This window comes from Mus caroli, unplaced genomic scaffold (genome assembly GCF_978045245.1).
Source record: "Mus caroli unplaced genomic scaffold, Mus_caroli_1 scaffold_18, whole genome shotgun sequence".
In the NCBI taxonomy this organism is placed as follows: domain Eukaryota; kingdom Metazoa; phylum Chordata; class Mammalia; order Rodentia; family Muridae; genus Mus; species Mus caroli.
This window is the reverse complement of record NW_028227273.1, coordinates 73,855,759-73,869,599: the sequence shown is the minus strand read 5'-3', so window position 1 is coordinate 73,869,599 and position 13,841 is coordinate 73,855,759.

Sequence of the window (13,841 nt, the reverse complement as noted above, 5' to 3'; positions counted from 1 at the left end):
GTATATAAAGAAAACAGGAATTGTTAGTTAGTTATAGAGATGATAACACCATACATCACACCAGCAACTGGAACACCAGCACAACAATTTACCTTGTTAATATAGAGACATACATTCATAACCAGTTAACACATATGTGAAAGAATAGTATATATCACAATCTCCACTTTCAAATCCAAACGGGGCTTTGTCTCTCATATAATCAAACTACATAAATAAGAAGAGTTATAAGAATTATTAGAGTAAGAATTACATTTAAAATATACAGTTCATTAGTAATTCACAACGTTAAACATAGTACTTCTACTACTTATATTATCTTAGTGAGTTAAAGTTCTGTAGAGTGTTGTCAGAAGACAACAATGAAAAGTACCTTTTAGTTTACACTTAGAAGACATCCAACAGAATTTGAATCTAATAAAATTTACATAGTCTAATTGCTACAGACAGTAGTAAATAAAGATTTATCTGTGTCAGTGGAGGAAACCTATCTTGGGCAGCCAGGCCCAGAAGATCTTACTAATTTTACTGTGAATTAGGAACTTCCAAAAATATCCTTTCTTCTCTTGGTAAATTAAATGAATGTATTACTCAACATGCTTGTTGACCTTTTGGACTGTGTGCTGTCATCCGTCAAATAAAGGGAAGTTTATAGCACAGTTGCCAGTTTTGACACATATGGCAAAAGGTCAAGGTGAAGATCTTTTTGCCCAACATATTCTTTGCAGAAGATAAAGAATACCGCTAGAACTTGATGTGTCTCTTTATTATTAAAAAAAAAAGCCCTTTTTTCATTAAAGTATCCTAAATGCTATTTTAAGATTTCTGAAATTCTTAAGGACAACCTGTCTCTCAAAAGTATATCTAAATAGGAAAGCTTTGCTTGTTTCTTGTTACTCACCCTAGCTTAACCTGAAAACATATATAGGAGGCAAAATAAGCCTTATATCTGTTATTAAATGCATCAGCTCTAAGAATGGCTAAAAGAATAATTCTGAATGAATAAAGGATTTGACCATTTATAAGATGACTGACTACCATTTAATTAAGAAACACAAAATTTTAAATCATCCTTAGCAGTTTACATGAGTAGCTTTTTTAAAACTAGAAACTTGTGGTCGCACATGCCTTTAATTCCAGCACTTGGGAGGCAGAGACAGGCAGATTTCTGAGTTTGAGGCCAGCCTGGTTTACAAAGTAAGTTCCAGGACAGCCAGGGCTACACAGAGAACCCCTGTCTCAAAAAATTTAGCCTTTAAAATCATAATTTTAAATTGTAGCTCTATTAGGATAAAATTAAACTTCAAATAATCATGGATACATTCCATAAAGAGAATTTTAAATTTTTGGACCCTAGGCCAAATTTTTGGGCCTAGTAAAGAAACAAAACTGACTTATCAATGGTTGAAAAGAATGTTAATTCTAAACTGCCAAGACAGGCTTCCAGGAAAGCCAGGAGATATTCTAGTGGACAGCATTTACATTGACAAGTTAATAGGTACCAGTCCTATATTAATGTAAGTGCAATGAGCTCCTCTTCCAAGAGACAGTGAGAATTATTCCCTTTTTAGGAAGCAAGAATCTGCTTTAAGCTTCTGAGTGATTGGGTCATAGGTCTAAATCTCTGATCTTGTGTAAGGTTTTCTTGGTGCACCTGCAAACACATGATGTGACTTTTCTAAATTATCTAGCACAAAGGTGTTGAGCAATTAACAAAGATATAAGTAGTTAGACATACATTGTTATTTATTGTTAATCAAAATAGATCTTAATAACTAAATTTTCTATCATCATAAAATGTTCAAATCAATCTAAGACATTCCAGCTTTTTTTCAGTTTCTTGTTCTAAAAGAAGATATGATAATCCACCATTCTTTTCCCTTTCCCACCACATTTTCTCCTGTTTCACTCCCTAAAATCAGGCAGGAGAAAGGGAATGATATAATGAAGACACGTGGAGAAAAATATACCTCAACCTATTTTTTTCTCTGAGACACAACAACAAAAAATGCAACCACCACCACCACTACTAAGTAGACAATGACCACCTCAGCTCTTGCAGGAATGACACATTGCTCTTTTATATGGCTTCCTGTTGTCTGGGAGCAATGACATCCTGGATAGGATAAGAAAATTGTGATGCTGTCCAAATCCCGGGAGAGATGACTCTTTCATTCACTTTGCAGGCTGTGGGAACATCAGAGGCTAGGAAAATGAAGACTTTGTTCAGACCATTTGTGAGACTGGATTACTTGGAGCTAGTGGGTGCTTTTTATTTTCAATTATTTTATTAGATATTTTCTTCATTTTCATTTTAAATGCTATCCTGAAAGTCACTTATACACTTCCCCCATGCTGCTCCCCTACCTACTCACTCCTATCTCTTGGCCCTGATGTACCCCTGTACTGGGGTATATAACGTTTGCAAGACCAAGGGTCCTCTCTTCCCAATGATGGCCAACTAGGCCATCTTCTGATACATATGCAGCTAGAGACAAGAGCTCCGGGGTACTAGTTAGTTCATAATGTTGTTCCACCTATAGAGATGCAGACCCCTTCAGCTATTTGGGTATTTTCTCTAGCTCCTCCATTGGGGGCCCTGTGTTCCATCCAATAGATGACTATGACCATTCAGTTCTGTATTTGACAGGCACTGGCATAGCTTCATCAGAGACAGCTATATCAGGGTCCTTTCAGCAAAATCTGGCTGGCATTTGCAATAGTGTCTGCATTTGGTGGCTGATTATGGAATGGATCCCCGGGGTGGGGCAATCTCTCAATGATCCATCCTTTTGTCTCAGCTCCAAACTTTGTCTCTGTAATTCTGTAATTCCTTCCATGGGTCTTTTGTTCCCTATTCTGAGGAGGAATGAAGTATCCACACTTAGGTCTTCTTTCTTCTTGATTTTCTTGTGTTTTGCAAATTGTATCTTAGGTATTCTAAGTTTCTGGGCTAATATCCACTTATCAGTGAATGCATATCAAGTGAGTTATTTTGTGATTGGGTTACCTAACTCAGGATGATACCCTCCAGATCCATCCATTTGCCTAAGAATTTCATAAATTCATGTTTTTAATTGCTGAGTAGTACTCCATTGTATAAATATATCACATTTTCTGTATCCATTCCTCTGTTTAGGAACATCTGGGTTCTACCAGTTTCTGGCTAGTATAAATAAGGCTGCTATGAACATTGTGGAGCATGTGTTCTTATTACCAGTTTGAACATCTTCTGGGTATATGCCCAGGAGGGTATTGCTGGAACCTCCCATAGTACTATGTCCTATTTTCTGAGGAACCGCCAGACTGATTTTCAGAGTGGGTTGTACAAGCTTGCAATCCCACCATCAATGGAGGAGTGTTCCTCTTTCTCCACATCCTCACCAGCATCTGCTGTCACCTGAATTTTTGATCTTAGCCATTCTGACTGGTGTGAAGTGGAATCTCAGGGTTGTTTTGATTTCATTTCCCTAAAGATTAAGGATGTTGAACATTTTTTCAGGTGCTTCTCAGCCCTTTGGTATTCCTCAGTTGAGAATTCTTTGTTTAGCTCTGTTCCTCATTTTTTAATGGGGTTATTTGAATTTCTGGAGTCCACCTTCTTGAGGAGCTAGTGGTTTTGAAGCATACCTGAATGAAGATGTTTGTTTGTTTGTTTTTTTTTTGTTTTTGTTTTTTCGAGACAGGGTTTCTCTGTATAGCCCTGGCTGTCCTGGAACTCACTTTATAGACCAGGCTGGCCTCGAACTCAGACATCTGCTTGCCTCTGCCTCCCAAGTGCTGGGACTAAAGGTGTGCGCCATCAAGCCTGGCCTGGATGAAGATGTTGAGGAAATAAATTTACCATTCCGTATTCTGAAACAGATGTTGGTTTCATCATCTTTTGTTGGGGCCAGTCTGCGGCTCTCATGCCAGGGTTCGAACCTGGGAGGCATCTTGGAGCTGAAAGGGAAACTAGGCAGAAGAGATAGAGATGGAACCAAGAAAGGATTCTGATCAAGGCTCAATGTTTAATGATAAAACCTGCGCTTATAAAGAGGGGAAGCCCATCCCCAGTCATGCCAAGTTTCTTGTGAAGTTGTTAGAACAGCCTTTTAGCAGAAACTCGCCAAATTCACAGTTTGCAGTAAACTCCGGAAAACCTTGGAGAACCGGTTCGGCCTCAGGCAGGTGGCAGGCAGTGTCACATCAAAGGAGAGGGATGAGAAGCAGCACAGCAGGTGGCCCTGCCTCAGTTCCAAACGGTCTGAACCAGCCTGCCTAGGCTGAAGAAGGGTACAATCTTTCTGCATGAATCTTGTCAATCACTTTTTGTTACTGTTGACTGGTAAGATTGCTCTGAAAATACAGAACTATTTAAAATTAAATTATAGACATTTTTGAATTAGATGTGTATGAAATGTGTGGTATCCATGAATCAGTTAATGTTGATTCTATTCTCTATGCATGAGCAAGAGAAAGACATCTGACAATCCCTTTAATTCATTTTAGACTGCATACCTAATCTGTAATAGTAGATTATCTATCCCGAACTTTTCGATAGGAAATGATGACATGCACAATAAGTCAAGAGGACCAGGTAACCAAAAAGTTCATTGGTTACTATAGAAAGATACATGTCTCCTCAACTTACCCTGCCAATTTTTTCAATGTTTAAGGTACAATCTGGAGTATTGCTACCCATGTAGTTAAAATAAATACCATGAATAGGGATAACTTTACAGGATTCAAAGGTTTTTAGGCCTAATGAATAATCACTTCCACATTGATATTCAGTCTCTTGACCTGTTCCCATGTAAAAGCAAAAGGTTTCCCAGTATCCTTCTGGGTCTCTTTCTTTCTACCTTCCAAGTCAATTGTCAAGATTTTCAAGAGGTCTTCAGTGGTCAAATATAATCTCTACTAATTTAGAAGGATTCCACAGCTTTTAGTTTCCTATTGAAATAAAGGTATATCCTCTTTCCAATTTAGCAATCCATTATAAGGATAATACATTCATAATGTATACATACATACACACACACTCACATACACACACACTCATATATATATATATATATATATATATATATATATATATACAGAAAGAGAGAGAGAGTTATATAATTTAACAGTCTTTCCTAAAATACAGTGTTTTTCAGCAGACATGGTACCTGTCTTACTGACTTTCAACATTTTTTAGTTAATAATGCATATATAAACTGTGACTGAGACATCTGGCATCCCTCTTAAGTTTTATGATATTTGCCTTAAAGTAGAGTTAGGTATTTCCACAAATGTTTAATCTGTATGATTGTATGGGATATGTGTGATATATTGTATGTTAAAATATATAAAATATTGTTTCATTTTCCTGGATACATATGCCTAAGCATTATAAATTTACAAATTCAGTTTTTAAAGGTATCCTGTTGTGGATAATTACAGTTGATGTTAATTCTGTTCTCCTGTGAGTGGCTGAGAACAAGGACTGAGTCAGCACTCAGGTGATTTCCTGTAAACCTGCTTCCTGCCTTAATTTGTAAAATAAAAGAGAACTGATGAATGGGCAGATAAAAGGGAAGGTGGAGTGGAAGGTAGAGAGAAAGGAGAGAGATAAGGATGAGAAAACGGAAGAGGGAGAAGACACAGAGCAGGAGGAAGAAGAAAAGCAAAGCAGAAGCATATAGCCTGGAGAATCTGCAAGTTATAAGTGATCTCATAGATACGTAAGATGGTAGTGTATCAGTAGATCTGACCAATCTAGGCTCACAGCATGTATTCATATTAATTGTGTTATGTTTGCATTGCTGGGGCATAACTGCATTGTAGAGATTTACCACAACAGTATACTGTTGGACCGTGAAAGGCAGTCTGTGTTCTCGCTGAGCGAAGCTTACTCTCTGGATACCCAGTAGAAAAGTCTACAAGAGACTGAACAGTGAACCATGTTTCCAGACACAGGCACCTGACACCAACAACCCTCAACTCCATCGTTATGTGTCACGAAGGCTGTCCAAAATCCTCCCTCACAGTTACCTGACAATTGTTTGGTATGGTCCTCCCCACAGTTACCCTGCAACAGCAAGGTAGCCCAGCCCACTATAAAAGTGACTGTTTGGCCCCTCCTCTCTCTATTGCTTCTCTTGTCTCTTCTCTCTCTTGCCTTTTGCCCTCCTTTTTCCCCTTTCTTCTCCCTTCTCTCCATGTGGCCATGGCCAGCCTCTACTTCTCTACCTTTTCTCTCTCTGTTTTCTACAATAAAGGTCTAAAACCATGGACCATCTCTGCTCATCAAGACCCGCCATCGTAGAGTAATGGAATAGGCCTTCCCCTAAACAGCCACATCTACTCTTTGGCAGGAAGCCTCTCAACATTTCCAGCTGTCAGGCAGGGCCAAAGACTCTCTGCCTAGTGGGAATCAGCCAGTGGCTTCTCCCCCTGCCCCTTTTCCCTTTGATCCAGAGGCAGACAGAGCCACCTCCTGGACCCCCAGCCATTCTCAGCTCTTCTGTGGTGTCCAGTGACATCCTTTGATGCCCAAGAGATAAAACTTGCTGTCCCTGGCTTCCATAGGGCCCAGGGACTCCGGGCTGCTCCTTCTCCACCTATGTGGACTGTGTTTTGTGGAGTCCCACAGCCAGACGCCCACCTGGGTGGCATGGAGAGCAAGCCAGTGTTCCCCTCATGAACCTGTCCAGACCCCAGGACCTCTGACAGGACTCAGGTTATCTCTCCCACCCCTTTGTTTACCCATGACCAGTGCACCACAGTATCCCTATGATAGACTTTACTTCTTTTATTTTATTAGATATTGTCTTCATGTACATTTCAACTCTTACCCCTTTCCTGCCCCTGCCCCCGAAATCCCCTATCACATCTCCCATCCCCTTGCTTCTTTGAGGGTGTTCCTCCAAGCACAGACCCATTTCTGTCTCCTCAACCTCCACTACACTGGGGCAATGAGACTTCACAGAACCTAGGGCACAGGACCTAGGGAAACCTCACTGATGCCCTATAAGGCTGGCCTCTGCTACATATGCAAGTGAAGCCAGGGGTCCCTCCCTGAGTGCTCCTTGGTTGGTGGTTTAGTCCCTGAGAGCTCTGGGGGATCTGTATAGTTGATATTATTTTCCTTCAAATGGGGTTCTAAACTCTTTCAGCTCCTTAAGTCCTTACTCTAACTCCTCCATAGGGGACCCAGTGCTCAGTCCAATGGTTGGCTGTGAGCATCCTCTGTATTTGTCAGGCTCTGTCAGAGCCTCTCAAGAGACAGCTATATCAGGATCCTTTCAGCAAGCCCTTCTTGGCATCCACAAGAGTGCCTGGGTTTGGTTACTGTATATGGGATGGATCTCCAGGTGGGGCAGTCTCTAGATGACTGTTCCTTCAGTCTCCGCTCAATACATTTTCTTTGTATTACCTCCAGTGAGTATTTTGTTCCCCTTTCTAGGAAGGACCAAAGCACCCAGACTTTGAGCATCCTTCTTCTTGATCCTCATGTAATCTGTGAATTTTTACCTGGGTATTCTGAGTTTTTGGACTAATATGCATTTACAAATTTGTGGGTACCATGTGTGTTCTAATGTGATTATCTTTCCTCACTCAGGAGGTTTTTTTTTAGTTCCATCCAACTGCCTAAGAATTTCACTAAGTCATTGTTTTTAATAGCTGATTAGGACTCCATTGTGAAAGTGTACCACATTTTCTGTATCTATTCCTCTGTTGAGGAACATCTGGGTCCTTTCTAGCTTCTGTCTATTATAAATAAGGCTGCTATGCAGGTGTCTTTGTTATATGTTGGAGAATCTTTTGGGAGTATGCCTAGGAGTGGTTTAGCTGGGTCCTCAGGCAATACTATGTCCAATTTTCTGAGGAACTGCCAGACAAATTTCAAGAGTGGTAGTACCAGCTTGCAATCCCACCAACAAAGGAGGAGTGTTCTTCTTTCTCCACATCCTCACCAGAATTGGCTGTCACATGAGATTTTGATCTTTGCCATTCTGACTGGTGTGATGTTTATTCTCAAGAATGTTTTGATGTGCATTTCTCTGATAATTAAAGATTTTGAACATTTCCTTAGGTTCTTCTTAGCCAATAGATATTCCTCAGTTAAAAATTCTTTGTTTATCTCTGTACCCCATTTTTAATTATGTAATTTGTTTCTCTCGCATCTAACTTCTTGAGTTCTTTGTATATACCAAATATTAGCCCTCTATGGGATGTATGATTGGTAAATATTTTCCCCCAATCTGTCGGTTGACATTTTGTCCTATTAAAACTTCTCTTTGCCTTACAGAAGATTTTCAGTTGTATGAGGTCCTGTTTGTTGATTCTTGATCTTAGAGCATAAGCCATTGGTGTTCTGTTCAGGAAATTTTGCCCTGTGCCCATGTGTTCAAGGCTCTTCCTCACTTTCTCCTCTATTAGTTTCAGTGTATCTGGTTGCATGTGAAGGGCTTTGACCCAGTTGAACTTGAGATTCGTGCAAGGAGATAAGGATGGATTGGTTTGTATTCTTCTACATGTTGATCTCCAGTTGAACTAGCACCATTTGTTGAAAATGCTGTCTTTTTTCCACTGGATGATTTTAGCTCCTTTGTAACAGATCAAGTGACAATAGGTTTGTGATAATTTCTGGGTCTCCAATTCTATTCCATTGATCTTCCTGCCTATTTCTGTTCCAATACCATACAGTTCTTATCACTATTGCTCTGTAATACAGTTGAAGTCAGGGATGGTGATTCCCCGAGAAGTTTTTTTAAATGTGTAAGTATGTATGGAATGAGTGAATTTGATATAAATGCAGGAGCCTTTTGAAACACCAAATAGGTCTCAATTGTGTGACACATATTTTAATGTTCCAAAACTGTAATATGAAACATATCTCTCTACAAAATTTTATTTCCTTGGTTACATTTAGTGTTTCTTCCATCAGGTAATGAAGCTTGATTATACCAAAAATTAGATGCATATTTTATATAATTTCTGTGTTTTTTGGTCAGGTTATATCTCTTTTCTATAACATCCTACTGTCTACTTGATGCTTTTTATGAAATTTTGAAGCTTTTAGTACCTTTCCTGTTAAAAATATATCTCCTCATTTTTAATAAATGAATAGTATTCCATTCTCTAAATGAACCACATTTTCTGTATCCATTCTTCAGTTGAGAAAAACCTGAGTTTGATTATAGTTTCTGACTATTATGAATAAAGCTGTTGTGAGTGTATTGGAGCATGTGTCCTTTTGGAATGGTTGTGCTCCATTTGTTTATATGGATAGGGGCAGTATAGCTGTGCCTTCGGGTTGAATTATTTCCAATTTTCTGACGAACTGCCAGATTGATTTCCAGAGTTGTTGTATCATTTGCCAATGTCAGCTGCAATGGAGAAGTGTTCTTGTTTTTTACAACCTAGAAAACACATGCTGTCACATGAGGCTTTGATTTGAGCCATTCTGATTGGTGTTAGATGGAATCTCACGGTCATTTTCACATGCATTTCCCTAATGAATGAGGATGATGAACATTTCCTTAAGTGCTTCACAGCCATTTTTTTATTCTTCTGTTGAGAATTAATTTTCTGCTTAGCTAACTACCCCATTTTAAAATTGGGTTAATTATTGATTGATTGAAGTCTAAAATCTTTAGTTCTTTTTGTACATTATCCCTTGGTTAGCAAAAATTATTTTCCAATTTTTGAATGCCCATTTGTTCTATTGATAATATCATTTGCTTTTCACAAGCTTTTCAGTTTCTAACCAAGGGAATTCAATGTGTCTCATGAGTATATATAGAAAGTTAAAAGAAATGCTAACAGAGTTCCTATGTAGTAATATGAATGAAAAATGAACCATATAGGCTCAAGTATTAAGGGTTTATTTCCCCATTGGAGGCAGTATTTATGAGTCATTGAAACTCTGAGAGACAAAAGAAAGTTGGAGTAATTTTGTCACTATATCACTGGGGTTGAAACTGAAACATCATAATCCTTACCTAAGGGAGAGTTTCTCAGTTTACTTATTGCAAATGTGTGTGAATAGAAAATTAATTCTGGGGCCTGTAACTTTCCCTGTGATTTCTTGTTGTCATGCTTCCATCCATGATGGACTTTCATATCTCTGGAACCATAAATCAATATATATTCTGTCTTCTAAAAACAACATTTTATAATAGTGTTTGATCACAACAATATTTGTTTCATGATCTTGATCCCAATGGAGAGGTTTTCTATAACACTTTGATCCATGGGTCATTTTTTTTTTTTAGATTAAAATACCTCATTTCTGAGTGTCCCTAATTTGGCAAGTTAATGAAAACAAACACAGTTTTGAATGAATTTTGAGAGAAATGTTTTTATTGAGTATTTTCTATACTTACATTTCAAATGTTTGCCCCTTTCCAGGTCTCCCCTTTGGAAATGCCCTATTCCATGCCTCCTCATCCTGCCTCTATGAGGGTGCTCCCACATACACCCATCCACTCCCATGTTCCCACCCTACAGTGGGGCATGGAACACCCTCAGGTCCAAGGGCCTCTTTTCTCCCTGATATCCAAAAAGGCCATCCTCTGCCACATATTTGGCCAGCACAATGGGTTCCTCCATGTGTATTTTTTTGTTGGTGGTCCAGTCCCAAGGAGCTCCAGGGTGTCTGTCCTGTTGATAGTATTGCTCCCTCTATGGGGCTGCAAACCCTATTAGCTCCTTCATTTCCTTCTCCAACTCCTCTACTGGGGACCATCATGCTAAGTTAAATGGTTGGCTGTGAGCAGACACCACTTTATTTGTCAGGTTCTGGCAGAGCTTCTCAGGAGAAAACCATATCACGCTTCCATCAGCAACCATTTCCTGGAATCCACAATAGCATCCAGGTTTGGTGGATGTATATGGGATGGATCCCCAGGTAGAAAATTCTCTTGATGATCATTTCTTCAGTCTCTTTTCCACACTTTTTCTCCATAATTCCTCCTGTGAGGATCTTGTTCACCCTTCTGAGAAGCACTGAAGCATCCACATCTTGATCTTCCTTATTCTTAGGCTTCAAGATGTAATTCATGTGAATTATATCTTGGGTATTCCAATCTTTTGGGCTAATATCTATTTATCATTGAGTACATACTGTGTGTGTTCTGTTGTGACTGAGTTACCTCTCTCAGGATTATATATTCATGTTCCACCCATTTGCCTGTTCATTTCATGAAGTCGTTGTTTTTAATAGTTCAGTAATATTCCATTGTGTAAATGTACCACGTTTTCTGTATCCATTCCTCTGTTGAGGGACATGTGGGTTGATTCCAGCCCCTGGCTATTATAAAAAAAGGCTGCTATGAACATAGTGGAGCAGGTGTGCTTATTACTCAAGTACATCCATTGATATGATTCAAGAAAAGTGAAAAACTACTATATTGTTAATAGTTTCATGGTATTTCAACAGCAGTAATGGGAGAGTGATGGGCCTTCAGTAAATAACAAGCATCACTATATCAGGAAAGATAACACAACCCAACTATGGAGCATTAGTTGTCTAATTTCATCTCCCAAAAACTCTGGACATTTTCAAATATTGAGAATGTCATATTCTTCATTTCATTTCTCTCTCCAATGTAAACTAATTTTGTTTCTCACATGAGCGTCCTTCAGGAAAGGATTAAGCTGAAAGAGATTCATGAGTTTCTATTACACTATATTCAAGATGCAGAATAGAATCTGTGGTATGGAATGCCATTCTTTTCAATTTCTGATGTGAATGTCAGTATTTATTATACTTAAATTCATCTTGAAGAAATGAAAATCTGAGTGAGCAGGGTAACACTCTGCTTTTGAAAGATTTTTCAGCTTCAAGAGAAAACTTTGAATCATGATCAGGTAATATCTCACGGACTGATGATTCATGTAACTGTCAATCTTTCTGAAAGCTAAAACTGTTCATTTTCAAGGTATGTTCACATATCCAGTGTTGGAAATGTGGATTGTGATATGTAAAATATAATTAAAAAGTATCTTGTAGCTATAAACTGACATTTTTTTCACTTCAGTTTTATTTTTTAAATTTATGTGTAAGAAATATACAGGGAAAGTATTGATTTTCTTTATTGAAACTATTACTATGAGAAATTTTCTAGCTAACTATTGATCACATGAAACTAATATTGACAAAACACATTTTCTTCTGGTTACTGGTACCCATTTTCTTTTCAACAAAGACATTTATGTCTGCCTTGACTAAAATGTAAGATTAGAAACATTATGATGGACAAGGTATACAGAATTTTACAATATTTAAATTAGTGGCCTTGCACATTCTCATACATCACAGTTCTGACGTTACAATATACTACAAAGAATTTTAACTGCCAAAGGAACTACACAGTCCCTTCCCCATTTTCATATGGTTATATTCATATTTGTTTAAGCCTCATTTATGAAGACTGTGAGCCATACCATACATATCATTATAGATATGTTAGCTCTCTTCACTGATGACCATTTCAAATACATCTAGATAATACATTCTGTGAAGCACTGACTTGACAATTTTACAAAAGTTGGCAAAAGTATAAAAAAGATAGCACTGGAAGAATAAAAGCCACTATTTAGGAAGATAAATGTCCTCTGGTGTTTGGATAAAATTGGGAAAGTCCAAATGTTCCCTATCATATTGGATAAAAGATAGAATCTTATGGACTCAATCCAACATTAAGTAATCAGCATAGACAGTAATATTCTATTAAACATTCATGAGACAGATTTCCAAATCTTTGCCAATATTTCTCATTAGAGCTTGAATGGAATATCTCTATCTTATCTTTGAAATTTGATAGGATTTTATTTTCTTTGTGTTCATCTGAAGAAATGAGAGCAACACAGAACCACCTAAAATGAAGTATCAAAATCACAATGCCACATATTTGGCAACTTGTCCTCACTGGTCTAGTAAGAAAGAATACAGATCTCAGTCACTCAAAATACAGTCATAAGGTACAAAGGAAAGTTTAAACAAATTGGAAAGAAAAGGGAGAATATTGACATCAAGTATATTTTTAGTCATTAAGCCAAAGATGAAAACGGAATAAAAGAAAGTTTCATCCCAATTTGAAAAGCAAGTTCCAGTTACAGCATTAAAAAAATAAAAATCCTACCAAGCATGCTACTTTCAAGAACCTCTCCAATTTTATTCACTTCACTCTCAGTTCTCTTGCACACTTCACTCTCAGTTCTCTTGCAAACAAGAGAAATATGGATTTATTATTATTAGTCTGTTTACTTGCTTTAATTGTGAAAGCAAATCACTTGGTCCTGTGAAGGCTCAATATCTCAATGTAGAATTATAGGGAGGGGTGGTGGGAGTGGGTGGGTGAGTAGGAGAACACTCACCTAGAAGCAGGGGGAGGGAGATGAGATGGGGGGCTCCAGGCAAGAAACCAGAAAAGGGGCTAACATTTGAAATGTATATAAAGAAAATATCCAAATTTTAAAAAGAAGAAGAAGAAGAAGAAGAAGAAGAAGAAGAAGAAGAAGAAGAAGAAGAAGAAGAAGAAGAAGAAGAAGAAGAAAAGAAGAAGAAGAAGAAGAAGAAGAAGAAGAAGAAGAAGAAGAAGAAGAAGAAGAAGAAGAAGAAGAAGAAGAAGAAGAAGAAGAAGAAGAAGAAGAAGAAGAAGAAGAAGAAGAAGAAGAAGAAAGAAGCCTGGTCAGAGCTACACCGGATGGACAAGCAGCCATATGGTTGTAAAATTAGACATAAATAAAATAGGGAAACTCTCAGCATCTCAAAAAACTCTAAAATTCTAGACAACATCCAAGAAAGACCTAGAGAAAAGGAAAGCTAAGTTATTTCTAAGAACAATGTGCACATCCAATGAACC